The following is a 26,551-nucleotide window of genomic DNA, read 5'->3' as shown; positions in this document are numbered from 1 at the left end:
CATGTAGGATAGAAAGGATCTGATGGGCATGAGAACAGAAAAGTGTCTGAAAATGAAAAGTCTTAAAAGAAACGTGCTTCCAATGAAAAAAAGAAAGAAAAGACATAAACATGTAATTTAAACAGTAACATTATGCATGGTTGGCACACAGGCCTTTCAGCAAACACCACAAAAGAAAACACAGAGATCTGTCCTCTGATGACTGAAGTGAGTGGGCAGGCCCACAGTTAAGATGGCTGTTTGTGTTATCTCCTCGGTATGAACAGGTAGAGTTTTAGACCGTTTAAAGTCTGCCAGGGAGGCAGATGGTTTTAGTGTAGATGTGTATGTATAGCTATGAATCAGTTTGCTCCTATTTGGTCATTAATTCAACTGCAATGATCTGCAGAGTAATATTTTTCTCAGTTCAGTTAAGCTTTCTTGTTCACGTGTAATAGCACAATGAATGCTATGTTTAACTTTTGTTTATATACTAACCAGAATTGGATTGTAGTCAGCTAGTACTAACACTGTGGTTCAGCTATCTCACAGTTATGTGCATCCAATAATAATTCGTTGCTAGTGTAAAAGTCAATGAAGATTTCACATTCCTGTTTAATTTTCAGAAACCACATATATACACACATATACATGCTTTGCTGATGCTAAAGACATCTTTAAACATAGCTCTCTGGCTTTATTTATAGAATCAATCCAAGTACGTTGCGACTAAACATGGTGTGATTTGAAGATTTGAAGAAATTGGCTCTCATGTAACTGGATATTTGAAGCTGTTTTCCAGCGAGCACTCTCCAAGGGTTGTGGTCCCCATGTGACAGTCCCGCTGACTGAGTCCACAAACTCCCTTTAATCATGCTGTGGTTCCTCTGTCAGTCTCACCACTGATACCTGATGCTAATCCACTATCACAGGACCTCCGCCAGGGCATAGTGTGGTGGGAGAGACACGGAGGCGTGAGAGGCTGGAGTGGCAGTGTGTAGGCACACGGCCTGCCCTGCGAGATCACTCTGGCCTTTGGGGTTTGATTGACAGATGGGAATAGCTTTATCAGCCTGGCTCCATTCCGGGGTTTGTCTCAGGATTGTTCGGCTGTGAGGTGTCTAGACCAGAGTGAGGGGGAAGGGGTGAGAGAGTGAGACAGGGAGAGAGAGAGAGAGAGAGAGAGAGAGAGAGAGAGAGAGAGAGAGAGAGAGAGAGAGAGAGAGAGAGAGAGAGAGAGAGAGAGAGAGAGAGAGAGAGAGAGAGAGAGAGAGAGAGAGAGAGAGAGAATTCATGTCTGACAATGTGGGAAACCAAAGTTGGTCACACTGACAGAAACTTGGTCACTAAGTCACTCTGGATTGGAGAGTCTGCCAAATGACTAGATGCAAATGTAAATACAAACATACAGGAACCCAAACACGTACATGCACTCCTGCATCACACTCTGAGACTGACTGAGACTCAGACGAGTAAAGTAAAGGCACTTAACACAGTCATTTACTCTAATCCATGTCTCAAGATACTGCAAAAGAAAACTGCTCAAAGGTTGTCACTCAGATGTAATCCCTTCCATGCTGGGAGGAGAGCAGGCTTTAGAATAATGTAATAGTTACTCTAGGGCAGTCCTGGAGCAGAAAAGTCATTCATAAGCTCTGGGTGCAATGGAGGAAGGTTCTCTTTAAGGGAATATGGGTCAAATTTCACTTGACTCCTCTCAGTAGGTTCACAAAGGGAAGTCATTTCATTCAGTGTCTCTGTTTCTGTCTGCAGACTGTTAGTGAAGATGGGGGAAGAGAGAGAGAGAAACAGGGATGAGAAAGAGGAAAGAGAGGGAAAGAAGGAGGAGAAAAAAGACGAGAGAAGAGAAAAAAACAGCCAGAGGTCCAAGTGTAATGGAGCACACTCGACCGTCTGCTGACACATTGGTGCTTATACACAAACAGGGGTTTACTGGCAGCCAGGGACAACAAGTGAGTCAGGTGGAGTAAAGAATGATGAGTTGGTTTGGGTGTGCAAAGGGCTCGCAACACAAGAATAATGCCGATGTGTGGCTTTGAGACTCACCTCAAAAGAAGGCCTTTCGCCTGACCTGCATGTAGCTAGCCTTTCAGTCCTTCTGAGTCACAATTCAGCTATGAAATAGCATTTCAGTGTAATTATGTCTACACAGTCTCCACTGGAACAGTAGTCTGTTTGTGGTTGCAGGATTCTCCATGACAGCATACATCTTATTTTGTAGATGGTAGAATTTTATTCCATCACTGGCATCATGCCTGGAGTTGTTCCTGGGAGATGGTCATAGGTCCCAGAAGAACAGACTTTCAAGAAAGTCCATTTTGTTGGGTTTATTGTTGTATATTTTGCTTTTAAATATGGTCCCAATATATAAAATAATATGAAACACAAATAAAATTTGGTTTAAATAAGAAAGAATAAAATTGACATGGCAAAGAAATTGCTTTGTATATTTTTCTGTTTTCCTAGAACATCTGGCTTTGGATAAATGATTGTTAAGGACAGCAGTATGCAAGGTCGACAGGCAGAAAGTAAAGTAGAACGAACATCTTATTAGATGTTTTCCAGTTCGCAAACACACATGCAGCATATCTAAAAATATACCACAATCATACATTTACATATGCATATACTGTAGATGTATGTATTCCATAATGTGTGTGTGTACTCTACACAGTAAAAGTACAATAGAAAACACCTAATGTTCAATAAAACTGTTGCATATCTATTCTCACATAGTGTTCGGAGCGTGACGAGGAACAGTTGGAAACCATGTGAAACCTAGTTCCATTTAACAGGAGCACAGACTCTGTGCAAATGGTGTCTGGCCCTTACCATCCGGGAATCTGTGGAGAGGAATCCTCCTGCATCTGAGTCTGGTCCACGGCTGGGTGAATCGTCCTCTCCATCTCATCTCATGCCCATTCTGTTTGGATAAATCGGACCATCAATCCTCGTGTGGCACTAGCTGGGTGCCTTCAGTCAAGCCCTTGTGGCTGTGGAAGTAGAAGTCACCCACACACACTTCCGGCTGACCCCAGAGACTCTGTCTCTTCCTCCTCAGATGACCCCCACTAGCATGGACAAGTTTCAATAAATCACTTCTCCTCGGGGGTGGGGTGGGGTGGGGGGGGGATGCGTGAGACTCATAAGCATGTGAGACATCCCTTGTCCTGCGGGGATGCGATTGTTTCCAGCGCCAGCACAGCATTGAGGGCAACTCACACAAGAACTGGACTGTGAGGACTATGCATTTCTGCTAATGATGGCAGGACCACCGGCAGACAGAGACACACACCAACCAACACTGAGGAAGCCCAAGTACTTCCACAAGCTCATTTTAGCTCATCCATACACGAGAATGGTCTCTCTCTCTCTCGCCTCCTCTCTCTCTCTCTCTTTCTCTCACACACACACACACACACACATGTACACACAGACACACACACACGAGACAATCTTCTAAATACATCTTCTATCCAAGCAATATTTATATTAATTGTCATTAAATACACCAGCGATTACTGTAAGTAAGACTGTGCATCACTGCACTGGTGGTCCCTCATCTGGACTGTCTCTTAGCAAAAACAGCAGTGGAACTCCAGATAACACTCGGTTTATTTACTCCTCACTCCAGCATCGGCTGAACCATCAGTGCGTTGGATGCAGGTACTGGGGGGAGGTGATCAGCAATACACAAAACCAATAATGTACAAATGGAAACAGTCCAGAAAGAAAAATCCAGGTTGTGAAAGCTGATGAGCTGAGAATGCACTGTACTGAGAAAGGTGACATAATCATCACTATAGCCTGTGGGAACTTTGCTCAATGCGCTGGAAATTGAACCCAAAATTCAACTTGCATAGGTTTACAAAAGCTTTGTGTAAACACAGTGTAAATTCTTTGTAAAGCTCTGTTAAGATCTGTCTACATTCTAGATTTGCAGTAACAATTCTACAACCACATAATTCCAAAAAAAACACGTAGACCTCAAAGCATTCTTGAAGATTACAGTTGTGTGATGACAAAGGTGTTGTGAGGAATTTGTATTCTCTGTATTATAATGGGGCACAAGGAAGGAGTCAGGTATAAAATCAGAGTTTGGAGATAAAATGCCATCTACCTTGATTTAGTCTTTCACAACCCCGCCTATACTCTCAGCTTCCTTCTCTCTCTCTCTCTCTCTCTCTCTCTCTCTCTCTCTCTCTCTCTTTTTCTCTCTCTCTCTCACTCTCAGCCCTGTGGTCTTATCAGACAACCCTGAGGCACCCATAACTTACACTCTGTTCTGACAGCAGTACAGCTTATGCAGCCAGCAAAACGCATGGACAACATACAGCTTGCTCTCTCTCTCTCTCTCTCTCTCTCTCTCTCTCTCTCTCTCTCTCTCTCTCTCTCTCTCTCTCTCTCTCTCTCTTTTTCTCTTAGCCCCCCAGCTGTGCTTCTGAACTGTCAGGTCAGGTCAGATAAGAGCTGATCGATGGCTGGAACACTGGCTCCGTCTTGACCCAGCCCCATGGAGACTTCCATGCTCAGACAGGGCAGAGGCTTGGGAGGCACCAGGAAGGTACAGACCCACAGATTGACCCCTGTAGCACAGCACACATACAGTAGCCACATTCAGGAATAAAGTGATAGTATTTAGCATCAGTACTCATACCTGATATTAGTGTCCCCTTTATTTAGTAAGAGCTCTCCAAACGTAATAGAATCCACGTACATATGCAATCCTAGGCCTTCCTGGAAATTCCACTCATAGAGAAACAGATACTTTAAACTACATATATTTAAAGTGAAATACTTACTTTAAATATGTATAGCCTTCAACCATGTCCACCACTGATAAAAAACCCACTTCAGACTGGTTAAACAGAAACCGTGACAGACGATCATGCACATAGGACTCAGTGAATACTTTATATAATTAATTCATCAATACAATAAAAGTGAACAATTAAGAAATATCAGTGAAATATCAGTAATGAGATTGAGTGCAATGGGATGAGTGCCTGATCTGTCTTAGACCAGGCATAATGTTTTACGGGAGTTTTTGTGATGCACACATCAACAAGCTTTAAATCTTCAACAGTAGGGCAAACATTTCAAGCAGTTATTTTCTGCCACATTCTACCTTCAAGTGTAGCAAACACAGAGGGCTTTGGAAGGCCAGGAAAGGCCATCCTGAAGCCACAGAGGCCTCCAAGGCTCCCAGAGGACTGCCTTATGATGAACGAGGGGACTGAGGGAATACCAGCCCCATATTTGGAGACAGACAGATAAAACGCTGACCTTGTTCCCTCTCAGAATGAACATTCCACAGCCGTAATAAAATGTGTGGGTGATAGTCACTGGACTGCTCGTCATATACACGAATAAATCACCCTGCAGGTATGTAAACAGAACATGCAGGATTTTTCCGCGTGGCTCGCTGCCGATAGCACTCTGACTTCCCTCCGAAACGCCTCGCTTCCCCTCACGCTCTGAGATTAGATTGTATCACCTGCTAGATTGATCGGGTTTATTGCAGTTGTGCCTGTCTGTGTCATACTTGTGACTCTGACGACTCTTCTTCCATGGTATTTCACAGTGTGTGTATGAGACTTGCTCTCGCACACTGAGACACTTGCGAAAGTCTTAGCCAACATCCAAAAACAACATTTCAGCAGCATGTGACCCTTTGCTGTGTGGACTAGAAGCTACAAATAGAGCAGCAATTTTGGAGGATTATGGCTGCGTTCAGCTTGTTCTATATGAGGACCTATTTGAAAGTTGTCAGCAAGTGAAAGCCCCTTAAATCACTGACTACAGCTCTCCCTCCTTCTCTCTCTTGCTCTCTCTCTCTCTCTGTCTCTCTCTTTCCCTTGCGCTTTCTCTCTCCCTTGTTCTCTGTCTCTCTTTCTCCCTCTCCTTTGCACTCTTTCTCTCTCTCTCTTTCTCTCTCTCTCCCTCTCTTGCTCACTCTCTTTCAAGGGTAAGAAAGCCCACTATAAAGCCAGCAAATCCACTTTACAGCCATTTGGCTGTCACCAAAACTGCCTTAGATTGGCTTGGCTTGTTGCTGAGCTTAAAGGCAGAGGTCTAACTCAGTGAGTACATATTACTGGAATGCTCTTCTACTGTGTTGGGGATTTAGGGTCATTTACCTTAGACAGTCACTGACTGGTACATCCACCAAGGGGGAGAGGTTATATGAGTGAAAGAGAGAGACAGAGACAGAGAGAGAAACACGTGGGGGCAGAAAGAGAGAGAAGGAGGAGAGATCAAGACAGTCCGAAGTGGTTTTTCCATTTCTAGTGGCACTTTGGTAAAAAAATAAAAGTGACAAACAGATGCTTATTCTTTGGCAGCTAAGTCGGCTCTTCACAGCTGTTTCAAAATAAACAGAAACGGGGACCCTTGTGAAGTTTACATTCCTCACCAAACTCTCCCTTTAATTATTTTGTAATCTGTCCACTGGGCACTTTTTATCAATGGGATGTTTATGGTCCTGACAGATTAAACTGAACGCATGTTAAACACTGATAAGCACTGCTTCCTCCTGCTCTGGCTTTTAAAGCTAATTTCAGCTTGGACAGCGACCCAGTGATTGGTAACGTCCCACTGAACGTCTGATTATGCGACTGCAAGGAAACAACCGGAGAATCGAAGCTCATAGAGTCCTGGGGGAGTTATTTATCTCCCAGCCAGAGGAAGGACTGCAGAGGGGCAAAAAAAAGAAAAACTTGAATGAACTCATAAATATCAGGTGACAAATTATAAATGAATGTGCTAAGGTCACTGCCTATTCCTGTGTGTTTATTGAAAAGCAAATGTTTGAATAGATGTAAGAATTGTGTAGTATAAACAGTGGAACAGGCAGAGGAAAAATGATGGGCTCACATGACAGGTATTGGTGTAGTGTTTATGCAAAGCCACGCACGAGAGTGAGGCTAACTATCCACGGAGAGGGACCACTGTTTCACCCTCAGGGGCCCCAGCAGGAATGTGGCTCTTCAGAAAAGACGAGCCAGCATCAAAACACGTCTGCGATGGCAGCCGTCATACAGCAGTCAAAGCCATCTCTTAGAGATAGCGAGAGAAAGAGAGAGAGACAGAGACACAGACAGACAGAGAGAGCGAGAGAGAGAGAGAAAGACAGACAGACAGACAGAGAGAGCGAGAGACAGACAGACAGACAGACAGACAGACAGACAGACAGACAGAGAGAGAAAAAGAGACAGACAGACAGACAGAGAGAGAGAGAAACAGACAGACAGAGAGAGTGAAAGAGAGAGAGACAGATAGACAGAGAGAGTGAAAGAGATAGAGACAGACAGACAGAGCGAGAGAGAGACAGACACAGACAGACAGACAGACAGACAGACAGACAGACAGAGAGAGAAAAAGAGACAGACAGACAGAGAGAGAGAAACAGACAGACAGAGAGAGTGAAAGAGAGAGAGACAGATAGACAGAGAGAGTGAAAGAGATAGAGACAGACAGACAGAGAGAGAGAAAGAGAGACAGACAGAGAGAGAGAAACAGACAGACAAAGAGAGTGAAAGAAAGAGAGACAGAGACAGAGAGAGAGAGAAAGAGAGACAGACAGACAGAGAGAAAAAGAGAGAGAGAGAGACAGAGACAGACAGAGAGAGAGAAAGAGAGACAGACAGACAGAGAGAGAGAAACAGACAGACAAAGAGAGTGAAAGAGAGAGAGACAGAGACAGACAGAGAGCGAGAGAGAGAGAGAGACAGACAGAGAGAATTAGAGAGAGAGACACAGACAGACAAAGAGAGAGAAAGAGACACAGACAGGCAGAGAAAGTGAGAGAGAGAGCCACAGACAGACAGAGAGAAAGAGAGAGAGACAGATAGACAGAGAAAGAGAGAGAGAGAGAGACAGAGAGAAGGAGAGAGAGTGAGACACAGACAGACAGAGAGAGAGACAGACAGACAGACAGACAGAGAGAGCGAGAGAGAGAGAAAGAGAGACAGACAGAGAGAGGGGGGGGGAGGGGGATCAACAATCAAATGAAAAATTGATGTTTAAGTGGAACTCCCATTAAATCACGAGTCTGTGTTTGTAGGTAGTAGCTGCCAACTCGGAGAAAAGAAAAAAGGGAGAGTTTGAGTAATTTATCCAGGACTTTCGCTTCAGTTTCACCTGAAGAGTCTTGTCTGTGATTTATTGCGCTGGGAGGAACTATGGAGAGTGGACCAGCACGTTGGAATGCCATTGCTGGTACTGCTGGTGTTGCACCTCTCAGAAGAGCTCCCTGATTCCCCTGAACCAAGTCTTGTCTGTAGAAGCAGAGGAAGTGTGGAGACACAGGAATAGCAATATATATGAAATAGTCAACACTGGGGATATGGATATACCACATATGGAAATATTTAAGAATTAATTATTGGAATATTTGGGATACACAGAGGGATAGAGAGGTGTACTGAGGATGTAAACATATTAGCATTTAGACAGACAGACAGGTAGACAGACAGGATAAAAACATTTGGCCTCCAACTGACAAAAATGCATGAAGCAGCATGACCCCAGGATGCACACAAAACACATTTTCATTAAATCAGGGAATTGATTCAGCATTTAAATATCGGGTTATTTAGTCTTCAGACAAGCACTGAGGCTACAATAACACAATATGTCAGTTTATGACCCTCAGCGTCTTGGGCTGTTGGCAGAGGTAAGCATCTGGAAACACTTCACACATCATAGGCTGGTGTGCTGGTGTGTGGTGAGAGAGCCAACCCTGAGACTTAACTTGAGTGTGGAGAAAGGACATGATTGGGCAAAGCTTGTCTCATAACACCGTAGAGCCAAATATTGAACAATTACAGCACTTCCGTACCTCGTTTCTGCTTGCAATTAATATAAATCCATTCGTTACATATAAATTTCATTTTAGCCCATCAAATGCTTCCTGAAAGACAGTGTTTCACAGTCCTCATACTGAACAAGCCTCACGCTGCTGAGTTCCCTCTGTTCCACAGACATCTGCCTCGACTCATGGTCTGCTCGACCCTTTCATGAATTTTAAAATGGACGTGTTAGGGCAGAGGATAACGATTCACAACCCGGTAATCTCTCAGCCAGGAGTCGGTCCTGCTCTCTGAGTGGGAAGGAAGGCCTTGCTTCTCTCCCTCTTTTGATCAGTGCGATGACAATCTTGGGAGTCGTATTAGGTCATGTATAAAAAACTGTGCAACAGGTGGTCTCCTGTACACAGGTGCCTGCTGCCATAGGCTGATCGACAACTAGTAGGCCGGAACTGGTTTTGACTGAATTGGGAAAAATGTGTGTACACTATGTACAGGGCTGGTTTTTCCACTCACATGAAAAACCTTTTACACATTGAGTTTTACACAGATGATGGCAGTATGACCATTCAGATTATGGCCATTTTAGTGCACATGGGAGTCAACTGAACAAGCCAAATTACAAAGTCATTTTAGTCCAAAGGGCACCCTGAACTTCTGGGTCAACTCACACTGACTCCTTTGATTAGGGCTTCCCAGTAATTCCATACTGCTGGGAATCCTCATGCTAATGTTCTATTAATGCTTAATTAACCAAAGCAATAAGAGAAGCAATGTAAATGTTTATTACTACAGTGTGTGAGACCTAAGGCTGGCTACGAACAGACGAGAAGGGGCGGGGGGTGAATCCCTGAGTTCAGGTAAAGTCACCCTTGCTGAATCCATAGAATCAAAAATCCCTTTCACCAATATCACTTGATATGTTCCTTTTTTTTAAAAAAGTTTCCAAAACTTAAAAGGTTCCGTTTCAGATCTGGACCTCTGACAACTTCATTCTGAAAACTAACCAGGGCAAAGGTGGAATTTCCATATCCAAAAGACATGCATGTTATCTTTTCCCTAAATAAATCCACCCTATCAGAGCTAGTCTTCTGACCACAAAGGCAGAGGGGTGGCTGAAAGCTGCAATAATCTGAGCCTGTGGTTTAGTTGCAACACAGCGTGAGCAATGGGCTTGAAGTCTGAACATCGAGGAGTCAGTCCGAGGTCATCCACTCTGCGTTCACACCGACTTTCCCGGAGTTCCATTCTGATTTTCCCAGCTGGGGAAGCCCGTTACACTCTGTAGGCAACTTTTACTGAAGTTACTAGCCCTTGGTAAGACAACTGAATCTTCCAGCCCTGCATCTTCTAACAGTTGCCTTGTGAATACACTATGATGAACATATTCTGCAGTATATCACAGCCAGTACTACAGACACTGGGCACATGCTAATATAGTTAGGCTATGTGGGCTATGTGTGGATACACGTGTATAGGCAGAGGGTGAGACTGCGAGTGTGTGTGCATGTGTTTACTCTGCTGGGCTTCTAAGGAAGCTTTCTTCCATGGTCACCTCCACATTACGGTAAACTATAGCTGATAAGAACGGCTGTGTGACAGTGAAAGACGCTTTATATTTTCCCCAGAGCTGCTGTGATGTGCTGCATCGGTAGCACTGGATCTGTCCCAAAGCAAATAGCGGCGAAGACATGTGCTATAATGGGGTCCATCTTCAGTCGTCCTCTTCCCCAGCCCTGCGTGTTCGAGACCATCTCAGGGACAGAGTGGCTAATTTGACAGCATCAGTGTGAATAATTACACCTCATGTTTGTGCAGCAGTTAGCCAAAGTAAGCCGCCTATTTAGCTTGTCGTAATGTGTCAGGCCAGATCGGTCCTTTGGTTGCAGCGCCTGATGCCCCCCCGCCGTGCCGGGACCTTTCCCTCTATCTGATCCTAGGTGTGAGGATGTGTCCGTGTGGTGGCACTAACGACGACTTTGAAGGAGGATTTACGCCTCTCCGGTCCAAGGCAGTCATGCGGCGGAGCAGCAGGGATGGTGCTAACAGCAAGGGGCCTGGAGCCCCCATGGCTCCACACTGGGCCCTGCAGGAGTTCAGTGACACTGCCATCAACACACCCAACCCTGGCTGACGGGCAACCGCAACACACCTCGACTCCATCACCCGCATTGTGTAGCCTCCAAAGGATACCACAGCGCTCGGCACAGTGCAAATGACAGAGACGGGGAATTTCAACTAGCGTGTGAGTAAACAAATGGCAGCGTATTTAACTACTGTGTGAGTAAAACAGGAGCAGAAAGCTTTCTGTCTTCAGCACAAGCTTCCATTTACAAGGCAGTGCAAGAGATGCATTGAATTTTAGTGATGGAGAGATAGAGAAGCAGATAGAGACAGAGAGAGAGGAGAATGGGGGATTCCTGGAGGAGAGACTGGGTTGTTAAGATAACTCCCCACCTCCCGTAGGTCTCTGGTCAAGATAACGAGGCACAGACAGCCCCTCAGATCAAGGTCCGTTATCAGCCAGTCTGGCTGTGCACTGGAGCTCGGAGAAGCCCCTCCAACCCAAGTCCCTACCACCTGAGATGAGGGCAGCTCAGAGTCCATCCGCCACAAGTCGTAACAGGGCTGCTGTCTGTGTACTGCAACACAGTAATGTCATTTGTGCAGGATGTGCCCAGTTGTTATATATATTTCCTCTTAAGCACATAGTTAATGAAAGAAAATCCTACCGCTGATAGTTTTCTAGTCAATTCGTACACCTCACTTTACATTCTTAATTTTATTTCACTTTAACTCTTTAATAACTGTTTTTGCAAAAGCTTCTCTAAGCTAATACATCTGAGAAAGTTATGGACTTAATTGTTTTTGTTATTTTTTATCTTTTCTATTTCTATTTCTTGTTCTATTTCTTTCTATTTGTTTGTGTGAAGCACTTTGAATTGCTACTGTGTACGAAAGCTTCTATACAGATAAACTTGCTTAGCTCTGCTTTGCGTAGGGAACCACGGACATACACATTCACAAGGCCAAATATGCATGATATGTGTACAACCTCAACACACACACTGTTTCAGTGTCGCAGAACAGCTGCACTCACTGAGAATGACTGAGGGAGACAGAAAGGAGTCAGCAAAGCAGACACACAGATAAATGGAGAGTGAGAAAGAGTGCAAGAGAGATCATGGACTCAAGGAGCAACACCTATGAGACCTTTTCTGTTCACAAACACTCTGGTCAGTGCCTGACATTCATTCATTCAGAATAAAGATGTAAGAGGGGCACGCAAAGAAAACAAACAGTGAAAAACCGCTCTCGTGCATATTCACGACGCAAAAGCAGCCGTTCCAAACAGAAAACGAGAGAAAAGCTGTGCGGTAATGTTTTCCCCACTGCTGCAGGAAGAGGAACACCAAAGCCCTCCGTCATTAACCTAAATGAGATCCAGAAGGAGGATGAAGGCTATGCACAGCTCAAGGCCAAATCCCCACTCCTCATCCTCACAGGAGCAGCACGGCAGTAGCAACGCCATCGTCGAGGCGCCGGTCGTCACAGGAGCCTCGCGTGCCCCAGCCTGCGGCGGTGCCCTGTAGGCAAGACGGGGCACTGCAGCGCGGTTTATGAGAAGCCCAAATGAGGCGCAGGCCCGGACGCTGGTCTCACAGGGCGCAAACAGGGGAAGATGCAGAAGCCACGGACAAACAATCAAACCCACCATTTCACCCCGCATGGGCCAGCGAGGGGAGAGAGTGAGAGAGAGAGAGAGAAAAAGAGAGAGAGAGAAAGAAAATAATAAAGAAAAAGAAACAGAGGAGAGAACATATTGACCTCTTTTACAGTACGCTTGTATTGTGTGATGTCGTGCGGCTGGAAACAGTGGCACTCTGATATTCTAGTGAGTCCTCTTTTCTTGTCCATTTTGTTAGATTGAAGCCTGAGGCCTGGAGGGCAGGCAGCATTTATCATGTGGTCTTTTCCCTTGAAAGCCATCTGTGCACAGGCTAATTCATTTCCTCTCCCTCTACCGCTCTGCCGAGTGCTTCTCAATAAAGCCCCATCGAATAAGTCATTAGGAATCAAGTCTTCATAAAAGCCCTTTAGTGTTCAGCAACACAGCAGCCACAATATCAGCACGCACACCGTATTTCAATGTCCCACGACAGCTGTGTACAGAGACCGACTCTGGCCAGGGAGAGAGAGAGAGAGAGAGAGAGAGAGAGAGAGAGGGATGTTATAAAGATGACTGGACTTTAAGGAATGACTCCTTTGAGATCATGCTATCCAGAAAAATCCCCAAATCACAGCAGAACACTCATTCAAACAATGCACATCACCGTCATCCACCACATGAATCTCTATAACTAATGTTCCTACAGCGACACTGTACGCTGTACACCACAGATATCTAATTGTCTCTCTTGCCTTGTATTTGCTGTGGCTGGAAGCAGAATAAATCCAAAGGAACAGAGGTTAACCAGCCTCCCGAGAGCCCTCAGCCTCTCGCAGCCTGACTGCCAGCGTCCTCCGCAGACCGGAGCAGAGCTGCCGAGGGGACTGGACCTTCTGCTGGTACAGAGCAGGAAGCGTCAGCCTTACCACTTCCCTGTCCAATGAAAAGCACTCAGACGTGAATTCACACACTGCACAGAAAGAGTTATCAGCTCATGCTGGACTCAGTCCAGTTCAAGTTCCAAAACATTTAAAATAGTTAATGTCTCTTCATAAAGTCTTTTAAATGTATTTAGGCTATATAGTCTTAGATATTGGAAGTGTACTTGTATATATTATATATGTATGTATTAAATCTACACAACATTTAAACAGGTTATAGAGAGTACTATGATACCAAGAGCAGTATTATACCGTCATCATTGACCCACAGGCACCCATTCGACTAGTTTCTGCAGCAGGAATTCCTTGAGAGATCAATGTGCACAGTGTCGTTTTTGCCTCTCTCCCGCTCTCTCATCGCTCGAAACTTTCCAAAGCATGAAAGCTTATCAGTTATCATAAATTAGAACGTGGCCATCCATCAGCAGAACTGAGAGGGCTCCTCATTCAGAGGAGGACCAGGCCTCAGCTTGGTCCTCCAGGGAACCGACGAGAGTTCATATGGGGGGGTGGAGAGAAGAGTAGAGAAGGGAAGTGCAAGAGAGAGGGGGAGAGATATGCTCCCCTTTCTAGCTTCTAAAGACAGGCCTTGTTGTTTACTACAGATGAAGCAGCTATCACGCCATGTCAGAATTCAGCGCACCCGTTTATCAGTGTAACCTTCTTCAAATGGCTTCCTGAACTTCCATGTGAACATAAACATGGTGTGGGAGAGTAGCTCTGGTAATTGGAGAGTGGACATCCTTAGGCCTCATCAGAGATAGGAACCTTGTGATCAGAGCCAGTGGGGCAGGGGGAAAGCTTTTTAGGATGGGTCACATGGTTTTTCTTAAGAAGCCAGAATCCAAGATTTCCTGCTCCTAAAATGATGACTGTGTGTTCTATCAAAAGAGTGACTGTGGAATATTTCTGAATGGCACTGATAGTAAAGGTCATTTTTACCTGTATATGGAAACCACACCTGAGTTCCCCACAGAGCAAGTGCCATTTTTAATTCTGAGAAGATAATTTTTTTTTAAATGCAAATGAACTTTAAGAAACTATTGCCCTTTGACTGCTCCTTTGACATTTGGGTCACTGGATGACAAAGAAAAAGATCAGTGAAGATGAAATACTCTCTCTCTCTCTCTCTCTCTCTCTCTCTCTCTCTCTCTCTCTCTCTCTATGTCTTTCACTCTCTCTCACTCTCTCTCTCTCTCTCTCTCACACACACACACACACACACACACACACACACACACACACACTATCAACATGGAAAACTCTGTCTCAATAAAAATTTCACAGCTGTCAGAAAGCTCCAGACACATCCTCCAACACTCCAAGGAGAACTGCTCTCAGGACTCCTACAAGGGAGTGCACATCCAGGGGACTGCACATCCAGCCAATCTGCAGTGGCTGGTGTGGACCTTCCATGCATGTCACTTAAAAAGGCTCAGCGATCTGCGATAGTGACAAGACTAGCTGAAGCCAGTGCGTTAAGTCCAGAGGTCACGGGTCCTGTTTGAACAGTACTCACTAGCAAGCCACTTATCTAGCCGAGCAGTTCATGTGAGAATCCTTCATTTGGCCATGCTGATTTTAAATTGAAGACAAGAACGTATTTTGGCACTTTGAAAAACAGGAGGCTGTGTGGCACAGAAACAATGTTATAACACATATCCACTGTTGTCAATTAACAAACCAGATTGGGCTGAACTGAAGAAGCACTTAATATGCTGTTGTCACCAAGGTGTACAATAGGCCTATATTATTATGCATGTGTGGGTGTGCAGGCACGTGACTAGTACACTTTAGTTAAACTTAAATTTATTACATGTGACAGCCTGACCAAACAATACTGAATTATTATCACCTTGGAAATGATATCAAAGACAACTTCAAAATAGGAAAATAAACAGGGTAAATTGAGACAAATGAAGTTATAGGCCTACTAAACTGGGAGAAGGCTGTTGAAAGCTTCAGTGTACAGTGAAGTTTAAGGGGAGATTAGTGCTCGCGCATACTTTGCTGGCTTTGTTTAGCAAACTGCGGTTGTACGACGTCACGTCTGAAGCATCAGCAGGCGTTTACAGGCAGCTGTGACCCTCTTTGGCCTGACATAACAGGATCTGATGATCTGCTTTTCTTTAGTGTTGAAAATAAAAATCCGGTACATCGATAACAGTTAAATCCGATTTTTTATGTTCTATCTCATAAAAACAGCCGTTATTTACGCGAGCTAGTGTTATTTTTAACACTAGAGCATTATGTTCTTCTCTCAACTACGACAAACCTGGATGAAGCTGGAAGAGTCTGGAGCTCATCCTTAGCTTCAGATCCTGATCTCTCTCACCGCTTTTATGACGAGAAGCAAAACAAAATATATATACCCCCTCTTCCTTCAAGTCCGTAACTGTCCAATGTCCAGCGGTTTTGTGTGTGTAGTTGGATCGAATCCCGGAAAAAGGGATTTGGATGTAAACACTGCAAGTGTTTGGACGTGGAGGACATCAGCGCATAGTCGGAAAGATAAGTGAGATTCATAAAACAGAAACTTCAAACGCAATTGATTCATTTTTTTTAAAAAAGTCAAAGATGTGGAATAATTCAGGAATGGTTAAATCATTCTACAAAGACAGCTATGAACTCGTTTTACTTATATGGAAATAATACTGAAAACTGCACAGAGGAATTTATTTATTTTTAAAGCTGACCTGTAAAAGCTGACCTCTATTAATAATGCTTTTTTACTTAGCTTGTAGCTGAGGACATAGGTTATACATGAATGAATTCACTATAATGCTTTACCAGTATAATGCTTTATCAGTTATATTATCTTGTAGTTCTGTGAAGAACAGTGTATAAAGTGTACGATCAGTCAACTGGTTAATTATATACCTGGGTTACTTGCTGGTTTCCTGGGCATGTACTGTAATGTATGTTGTAATTCATCACTGAAAGTCCTTTTTAGTCTATAGGTTCAGAATTAATCTTGGTATTAGAAGCCAGCCCATTATGTTTGAAGACAAGAGACCATACTAAAAAGGAATCTTCTCACAGACGTGCAGGAGAAAGGACAGGATGTTAGTAAGACTCACTCCCTGCACGACCAGATGGGAGAGTACACTGCACAAGAACAAGATCTTCTGAGGTCACCTGGTAAGTCTAGCAAAGGCCACAACCACGTTATGAACAGTGGAAGACAGCATTTTGCTTTTTTTTAAATTAAAGCTTTTAGGTATAATTGTGGAATAAGCAACAGGTGAGAGTGACATAAGTTTCAGGAGATATTGATTTGTAATTTATATGATATAAGATTAGACCTATCGTAACTTTTACTGAGCTGCGTACAGGATTACAAATATATTATTCTACTGAAAAACAGAATTTATTGCAAATGAAAACAATAAACCTTAGCGGCAGCTTGGTAGCTGAATGTGTAGCCTATCTAACCTGAAATAATAAACAGTCAGAAACTGGTAAATCTGTGTGTAAAAAAATGAACAAGTTTAGACAGGCCCACTGAGTTAAAAGTTTGAGTGAAAAGTGTTGACCATGTTTAGCGTCTATATTTCCAAGGACAGACTAATTCTAGGTGAATAGCATATCATTATGCTGCTAGCTATTACTTTCTAGAATACACTATTGAGGCTACCCAGGTTATAAATACAAGTGATTCAAGACATATTAAAGTGATTTCAGTGATTTCATCATAAATTAAGTGATTCCACAAGGATGGAATCATAAATTAAATAAGTAGAAAGCTAGGTAAAAGTGAACTGATTTTGATTGGTGATAGTTGTAATTGGCTAGCCTAGCTAGCTCTCACACTAGCTAGAGTGCTAAGCCATAATGATGCAAATTTCAAAATCAGTTTGTTATCGCACAAGTCATCTGAAAGTCCTCGTTGAAGTTGCACATGGACACAAACTGGATACAAGTGCAAGTTAGGACCACAAAGGAAAATGACTTGAATCTGATTTGAAAAGATTATGGGGTTTTTTTGTGTGTCCACACAGTCCTGAAAAAAAAAATCAGATTTTTATCACATTAAGGCAAATAATCGGATTTGGGTCACTTCAATTTGACAATGTGAACGTAGTGAAAGTGGTTCAAATGGGCACTGAAAATGACAGATTCAGTGTTAAAATTTTACGTTCACACTGCCATCCAAATGACAAATCTGAGTCACGTAACAAGGAAAAGATTATATTTGGGCCACAAATATCTGCAGGTCTCATAGTTGTGACATTTCTGATGGTAGTGACACAAATGACATTGTGCAAAAAGGTATCACTGTGTGAGTTGTTTTTGAGCATAGATGTGCTCACATTACAGACAGATAAAGGTCACGTGCCATTATGAATGTGAATTTTTGAAATAGGCAAATCTGATCTGAGGATAAAATCAGAATTGGATTATGTTGATGATAATGTGAATTTAGCCTTTCATTTCAGTATATGGTATGGAATTTGATCACTGTTGTCTATATAACACCTGATCATAACTATAGGAATCACAAGCATGTGGCATTGCATCCCAGCAATAGTCAATAGTGGGCGTTAACAGATTAGCAAAGAAAATAGTGTTTTGTTGTTAATTTCCTCTTTGTTTATGGGATATTTGATTTGTTTCAATTTGATTTGTTTTGTAGCTGGCCTCCACTACAGATTAATATCGGCTTTATCTGTTACTGCTGACCCCATTTTGATTGTTGTTCTTTTGCGTCTGCCAGACAGATTAGGAGCGTGATCTGTTCAGATTAATCTTGGATATAGGTCATATTACAACGATATTGTGACCAGCCTAACAAAAACATTGCTTGTGTCAGTGTGTATGTTGGGCATGGTCGTATGTCTCAAAACAGAACTCTAATTCGTCAAACCTCCCAGCACACTTGACTGATAGTAGTTAGAATTCACAGTCCAAACTGATATCAGTGTTATATATAGACAAGGACCAATTTCTAACATGCAGTAGGCTACACTATAGATTTAAGTCTAACACTGAGAGTCTAAAGTGCTGAAACTTGACTTGGATCAGAGTCTCCATCTTGATATAGGAAGCTCAGCACTAACTGTCAGCAGTTTTTTAAATTTCGCAGTTTCACACGTTCAGGGATCAAAAGAGGTCTCCCACCTCCAGTTTCTAAACCCCACCCATGTTTCTCATTCCCACGGTGATCTGCGCATCCTGAGTGTTCTCCCGAGTGTTCTCCCTCCTCTCCGACAGCTTCGAGCTTTGCTCATTGGCATCCTCTCCCTCCTCGGACTGACACTTTTAGAGCTCTTTTGCAGAGCTCTCGGTTCAAAGGCCTGTGGAAGAATGTCGTAGCATGGCCCAAAAAAAGCCCTTTAAGCAGTTTTACTTCACCCTGCTGATGCATGGGTTCCTGTTAACAGCGTTTTTAGCTGCGCGTAACATCCATGATTCAGCTCCATATCCTGAGAAAATATGATTTGGAAAACCGGAACCAATTTTTTTCTGTCACGGTATCTTTGGGGGAGACACCGACATAAATATGCACACTTCCTTTGCTGCCAAAGATTTTTAGCGCAGCGGTTTAAATTATGGTTATTGCAGTAATTCACAGAGGCCAGATTTGTGTTGTCTAAAATGTGTGGGATTGTGACAAATTATTTCATCTTGTTCATCTCAACAAATTAAAACGGCCCATCCTCTGTAACCTGAGTGACTCAGTCTTCTTCAGAGTGGAAGGCAACACCATCCATTGCTAAACACAATTTCCAGGAGGCCTTCTGTATGCGTTATTGATGCTGAGCCAAAGAGTTTCCTCAAGGTTCATTTGTCAGATTTTTTTTGTCAGGTTTTTTTTTTTTTTTTTTTTTTTGCTCTTTAGATTATCCGTGCCAAATTAGCACTAAGCCTGTTGTCATTTATAACTGGGGTTTTGCAATGCCTCAGCGACGGAGAAGTCGGCTGCTGCGTAAGAGCGCGCCGAGCGATGCGTGGTAGGATTGCGCACCCTGGAGCGTCGCCATGCCTCCCATTACTGAACTTTCCGGCCTTCTCAATTAAAAAGGATGAATCAACGGCGAAGTGTAATTTGTTCCCCCTCTGACTTCGCAGGTGATGCCAGCAGAGGTTATGCTGAATTTATAGGACAGACACTGAAACTGCCACATGGACTTAAACAAATGAAAGCCATTTATCATGATCATGCTAAAGGGGGCTCGCGGGCACCGAACGCAGCTCCTCCGACTGAAGCCCCTGGCCAAATATAGGAAAGCCAGTTATTCCTCCGATACTTCAAATGGAAAGGACATCTTAGTTCACATTAAATATTGCCCTGAAAAATGACCTGGCGTGGATTCAGCCGTAAGAAGTGTTAACGTTGGCACTTCCACTGTGTACACTCGTGGTAAATTGTTTTAGTGTTTATTTGACGGGATATGCGCTGGGGATTGATGGATGGGAAATCGGACGTCTCCTCTCATCTCCCTATCTTTCCTTTTTCAGTCATATTGACTGGGGAAGAGGCTGAGCAAAGGAAGGTGCACAGAAGGATCATCATTGAACGTTTCCTCAAGTGCCCGGTGCAGCCAACTGCACGTACAGGCTGGCTACCGAGCGACACCGGCACATCATCGCCCTGTCGTCCTTTCATTCATAGCAGTTCGACTGTCTCAGATTAGCTGACCATAAATATCCTTCACGTCAAAAGCTCATGGACACGGTTTTTGGTCAGTAATAGCATCTCCTGCATGTGGACTCACGGTCTCGAAAATGGATTTATTCAAACATGACAAAAATGAAACCCAGTTCTGTAATAATGAGAGAACCCTGGTTTTACGTACAGTATACAGTTCAGGGGTTCTGGGAGGACATGACAGGATGATTGAAAACAGTACAATACACACTTGGCCTAATTTACAGTGGTCCACAAGACAGGCCCAGTCTGACCTGATGGAATATTTAACTCCCCCAGTGTGTGCTGTTCTGCAACTCACGACTACATTCTTATTTTCTGATCTTAAGTGAGGCAGTGAGTTTTGAAATGGTAAATTACCAGAGGATTGCAAAGGCATAAGTTTTACATGTTTTGCAAGCTGGATGGGGGTGGGTGGTGGGTGGTGGAGGGTGTGTTCAGTCTTCCACGATTTAAGACAATCAAGCTCATATTTTTTTTTAGCATTCAGACCGTAAGCTTTCTTTTGAACAAGGAGCAAAGCTACAACCAGGCACCTTGGAGCTTCTCCAGGAAAACACGTCTGAGTTTTCATCCACCCAGCAATTAGCCCCCATCATCCACTCATCAAATCCCATTGGCAATGCTCTCAGCTTCAGCATCCTCCACTAAACCCAGCAGTCCTTGCCTGGGTTCACATCTGATACCTAAACACCACTGTATCTCCTCCACCACACTCAACAAATAAACATCTGTGCAGGAACGCACTCATGGTCACTTTCCCGGCCAGATCCGGTCCGGAGGGGCTTCGGCTCTGGACGCATTTCCCCGTTCCCGCATTCTCACCGCTGAGGAGCTCAAATTTATGGCTTGTTATCCTTTTCTTAAATCTCCCTAACACCATTACATAACATGCTGAAGGTAACGTACACACTAATGGGGGGAAGGATGTAAATCCATCAGGGGCTGTAAATTAGCGCGGGGCACTTTTGTGTGTGCGGATTACATCGCTGGGGGGGGATAATGGCCAGAGAGAGCACTACCATGATGGACTGCGGTTTTGACGCAACCGGTGCTCCAATAAATCGGCCATGGCTACAAACTGCAGCCCAGTATCTCCCAAACAGCTAGGCCAGGATGTCGCGGGGAGCCTCAGACTTGTATGCTAGCACATGATTTATCTCTGTAGTGTCTTTTGGTCTTGCTGCGCTCTCGCTGTGCTCTCGCTGTGCCAGTATGGGGAGATGGGTCTCACGTAAGCTTAGACACACTTCATGGATTGAAACAGATCAAAGCTGATTGCTGATTGCAGTGTGTATCAAGAAGGGCAATAGGCCACTTTAACTCATCAGTGTGTGCTTATGTAGAATCTGCAGTTGTAGAATGTAACAGACAGCTATTGTCACATCATAAATGGCACTAGTTCTGAAGACATGGAAGGGTAAAGTGCTGAGGTCACTGTTCCTGGCTCTGTGTGCTCATTTTACTGTAGTAACAGAAGAAGCTGCGGTGATATAGATGTTGGTGCATTAAAAGCACATCTGTGACTGCATGTCTGTGAATGCACACGTCTGTGACTGCACACGTCTGTGACTGCACACGTCTGTGACTGCACATAACTATCACTGTACATGTCTATTACTGAACTGTGAAAGCACAAAATAAAAGTTGCATATGGACACAAATTGGATACAAGTGCAAGTTAGGACCACAAAGGAAAGTGACTTGAATCTGATTTGAAAAGATTATGGGGTTTTTGTATGTGCACACAGTCCTGAAAAAAAATCAGGTTTTTATCACATTAAGGCAAATAATCGGATTTGAGTCACTTCAATTTGACAATGTGAACGTAGTGAAAGTGGTTCAAATGGGCACTGAAAATGACAGATTCAGGGTTAAAATTTTACGTTCACACTGCCATCCAAATCACTGTACATGTCTATTACTGAACTGTGAAAGCACAAAATAACAGACAGACAACAGACAAAGAAAAATAGTAGAAAGCGGCAGAATGAGGAGACCTCACACATGCAGAAAGAGGTACTAACTGATCATCTCTGACCCTCATATCTGGGGCTCAGTTTGGCCCCTTTCTCTGATACGCCCCATTCAGAAATAAAACCTCTCTTTCACTCTCTGCTCAGCTACTGTGTGCATTTCTGGTGGGCTAAAGAGAAGGTCCTGGAAATCCTTTTCCTTGTCAGATGCAGGGTCACACATGCAGGGTCACACATGCAGACGAGCATGGACACTGTTCCGAGGCAGAGCGCGAACAGGATGCATGCCACGCCACTGACGTCACCTGTCACCAGGGCTCCTGGCAGCCAACATACAGCAGTTTGGTCTGCAAGAGCAGAAGCCACTGAAAAGCATGCTGGGCTTCACTGTTGCCACGGTAATTCTCAGCACTTTGGAGACGGTGCTAACTGAAAAGCGGTCACACTTCTGCCTCATGCTTCTCATCCATCATCAGCACAAGAGCACCACGAACTGTTGCCTTCACACAGCTGAATTCAGCACTACAACACTTGAGCCCATCGAGTGGCCGTATTTATATTTGAAATATAAATATAATAGCTAATTTTTTTTAATGTACTAACCCTCTGTATGAACCAAAGTGGTTCGCAGTCAAGCACCACATTAGGAATGTTTTGAAGAGAATTAGATGTGTAGCCATCCACTGTAGCTGAAGGAACAGGATGAGAAAAAGCACTAAGGATTCCCACACCTCCCCCCATACAGCTGGGCTGTGGTTGGATAAGTAAGGGTGTGCTTTTTTGGATCTTTTGTTTTTTCTTTTGCAGGAGTTATGGTTCAGAGAGCAGCACAGGTCACAGCAGGAGCTGCGCAATCGGCAGGAGTGTGATGGATTGAGGGAGAGATAGAGGCAACTGCATGCTGTCGACAGAGTGCACTAATATTACGGTAAATTGTACAAGGAGGTGCCGCAGAGACTAGTCCAACACATATACTGAGCTATGGCTCTGTTTTTTCCTTTACACTCCCTCTACAAAAGTCACTCTCAGCTGGAGGGGAGGAGAGTAAGTACCTTGGGGTAACCATAACTGGCATTTCAGAGGTGCAGGTAACCATAACCACTGTTTCAGAGGTACCGGTAACCATAGCCACTGTTTCAGAGGTACCAGTAACCATAGCCACTGTTTCAGAGATGCAGGTAACCATAGCCACTGTTTCAGAGGTGCAGGTAACCATAGCCACTGTTTCAGAAGTACAGGTAAGCATAACTACTGTTTCAGAGGTGCAGGTAACAATAACCGTTGTTTCAGAGGTGCAGGTAACCATAGCCACTGTTTCAGAGGTGCAGGTAACAATAACCGCTGTTTCAGAGGTGCAGGTAACAATAACCGCTGTTTCAGAGGTGCAGGTAACAATAACTGTTGTTTCAGAGGTGCAGGTAACCATAGCCACTGTTTCAGAGGTGCAGGTAACAATAACCGCTGTTTCAGAGGTGCAGGTAACAATAACCGTTGTTTCAGAGGTGCAGGTAACCATAGCCACTGTTTCAGAGGTGCAGGTAACCATAGCCACTGTTTCAGAGGTGATGCAACTGTAATGAATGACTAGGTGAGTGAGAGCTACAGAACACTGTGAAGCTTCCAACAAGCAACGAAGCTCCATTCTGCTGTCTGCATAGTGCACTCTACAAACAGGAGCGCATGTGGTTCTGATTACGGGGCCAGATTCCCCTCATTTCATTGGATTTTGGATGCACTGCATAAACTGGTTAGTAGTATTGTGTTAGGTTCTGGGAGCATGAGTTATGAATCTCATTTATCCGCTCAAGGGGGGTGGGGGTGGGGGTGGGAGTGCGCCTCTAATGCAGAGAGCGAATAGGGACACTCTACAGTGGAGGGGTGGAGCATTGCTTCAGAGGGTGTAGCTCTATTAGAGTGACTTGGCAGAAGCCCATTGGCTAGATTGATGATCATTTGAAAATGCCAGCAAGACTGAGTTGTCCTCATTAGCGTAATGATTTTTTGGTTTCATTTTATTTAGGGGGAGATTGATCGCTGATAAAGCATAATGAAGCTACTGGCAGTGGCTAAGAGGGGGAAATGGCTGATGGGCTTGTGATGGTGGATGTGAGATTGGTGTGTGTGTGTGTGTGTGGGGTGGGGGGGGTGACTGAAATGAGCAGCAAGGAAAAGACAGAAAGGAAGACAAAAGGGCAGAGACAGTGTTAGGAAACAGAGATCGCGCACAGTCTCACACACACACACACACACACACACACATCCATACACACACATCAAACACATGCACACATGCACACAAAGATGCATGCACAAAGCACACGATCCCAAATAAAGAGGACAGCATCACTGCAACACAGATAACCAGCAGAGCAGGTTCATATTAAAAAGGTCACTGGACATCCAAACTCTGCAGCCTCCCGGAGCCCAGACTGCCGTCTGGCAGTGCAGCTCACCTACACGCCGGGAGGCAAAGAGACACAGAGAGAGACCTGGGAGAGTCTCACGGCTGCAGACTGTTGATGAACAGGGAGGATGAACTATTAGCTGTGAGTGGGGAGAACAGGTGCTAGAGGACAGCACCGAGGAAGTGAGTAGTACTGGAGATAAGACTGAGGGAAGAGGGGTGGGTGTGAGAGAGAGACAGACACAGAGGAAGAACAAAAGAGACAGAGAGACAGAGACAGCGACAGGGAGAGACACAGAGACAGAGGGCCGGAGAGAGAGAGACAGAGGCAGAGAGACAGAGACAGCGACAGGGAGAGACACAGAGACAGAGGGCCGGAGAGAGAGAGACAGAGGCAGAGAGACACAGACAGAATAACAGGGAGAGACACAGAGACAGAGGGCCGGAGAGAGAGAGACAGAGGCAGAGAGACACAGACAGAATAACAGGGAGAGACACAGAGACAGAGGGCCGGAGAGAGAGAGACAGAGGCAGAGAGACACAGACAGAATAACAGGGAGAGACACAGAGAGAGAGTCAGACTGAAAAAGTGCCAGAGAGAGACATGGACAGAAAGGCAGCTGGAAACAATGAGACAGAGAGAGCGCAAGGGGGATTCTAATAGAAAACCATGTGAATAAGCTGGAAATAGGTGGTAATGAGTGTGTGTTCTTTAAAGACAGATGTTGTGCTGCAACGACAAGATAGCATCAGTGTTTTAATGAATATGTAACAAAATAGATACACGGATGGGCTAAAGATGATTAGGCATAATATACGAGTACACAAGGACCATTAGAAGGAGACATGAAGTAGAATAAATGGTGTTTCGAAGACAGCATATTTAAACAAAGGAAATATATCAAAGAAAAAAGATTCCTTAAAACGGAAGCTTGTTTGGTCAAGTTTTAAATCATTAATTGGACGTATTCGCTGATATTATCTGATATTATTATCTGATATTATTCGCTGATATTATTACTAATTAAAAAATCGTGACTATTAAATGATTTATCTAAACTACAGTAGTTAGGCCCACGTGATTACCTGAGATGGAGAACTACTTTTCAAACCTCAGTACGAAACCTCAGTACGATTTCAAACCTCAGTACGATACAATTAACTAACAATTACAAAACAAATGCAATCTTCTAAAAGGAAACCGATAAATATTATAGGGTGGATTAGATCTGTAATTTGACCACAAATCATCCTTGTTATCTCTCAATTCCGTGTATGAGGATTTTATATTCCATTATTTATTAGTTAATTGTTTGTTTAAATGACTTGACAGCTGCAGAAATGTAAATCATTTGCTCTGTTTAAAAAGAAAAATATTTTATATATATATATATTTGTGTGTGTGTTTCTTTCAAGATTTTAATGAGTTCATCATTTTTGTGTTCATCATTTTTCACATTTTTCCCCACACATGTTTTATTTCAGTAGTACTATATTAAAATATAAAATGACTTAATAAAATGGCTTCATTTTTATAGAAATATGCCTATTATTATGAGTCTCCACACTTCAACAGGCAACTATTTTAAACTGTAAAGTAATAAATAAAATCATATTAAAGTGTCGTTATATTGTATTATTATTATTAGTAGTAGTAGTAGTAGTCGTCGTAGTAGTCGTAGTCGTAGTCGTATTTGGTCAATTAAATGCTTCACTTGATACTTGAGGCCTGAACTCTTATCAAAAGAAAGAAAGCAAACTACTGGTCTTTGCAATGTTACAGTTCGATACCTAAAATATAATTCAATACATTATCTGCACAGTGGCTTTAATTCATAGGAGTAATTGAATTGTATTAAAATCTTGTAAATGTATCTTAAATCTTGGCTTTGTGCCGGTCCCCCATCTTCTGACGTATGATCGCCTTAATACTGTTATTAACTGACTTGATACGGCTTACCTGTCTGGATATTTTTGGCGAGGTTGGATAGCCATGTCACCAACGGACAAGCCAGCCTGGCGTCGAACTTGGGTGATATGATTTGGCTGCACTTTGAGCCGCGGTGATTGCGGGTTGTATTTTCAGGCTGCGGATTGG

General features: G+C 43.6%; 1 long non-coding RNA gene across 2 annotated transcripts; it reads right to left on the bottom strand.

The window, feature by feature from the left end:
• Nucleotides 1-598: 598 nt before the first annotated feature.
• Nucleotides 599-26,502, bottom strand: LOC113584229 (uncharacterized). 2 transcript variants are annotated; one of them, XR_014126675.1, is made up of 4 exons: nt 26,414-26,502; nt 2,833-2,923; nt 2,047-2,267; nt 599-1,100 (listed from the first exon to the last, which is right to left on the bottom strand). It is a non-coding gene; the product is annotated as an uncharacterized LOC113584229 (long non-coding RNA). The 2 variants fall into 2 exon arrangements; XR_003411394.3 differs by lacking the exon at nt 26,414-26,502 and having other exon boundaries at nt 2,833-3,039.
• Between the last annotated feature and the right edge of the window lie 49 nt (nt 26,503-26,551).

This window comes from Electrophorus electricus, chromosome 12 (assembly GCF_041902795.1).
Source record: "Electrophorus electricus isolate QZ-2024a chromosome 12, ASM4190279v1, whole genome shotgun sequence".
In the NCBI taxonomy this organism is placed as follows: Eukaryota; Metazoa; Chordata; class Actinopteri; order Gymnotiformes; family Gymnotidae; genus Electrophorus; species Electrophorus electricus.
The sequence above is the reverse complement of the archived record's forward strand: the minus strand, read 5'-3'. Positions and strand labels throughout refer to the sequence as shown.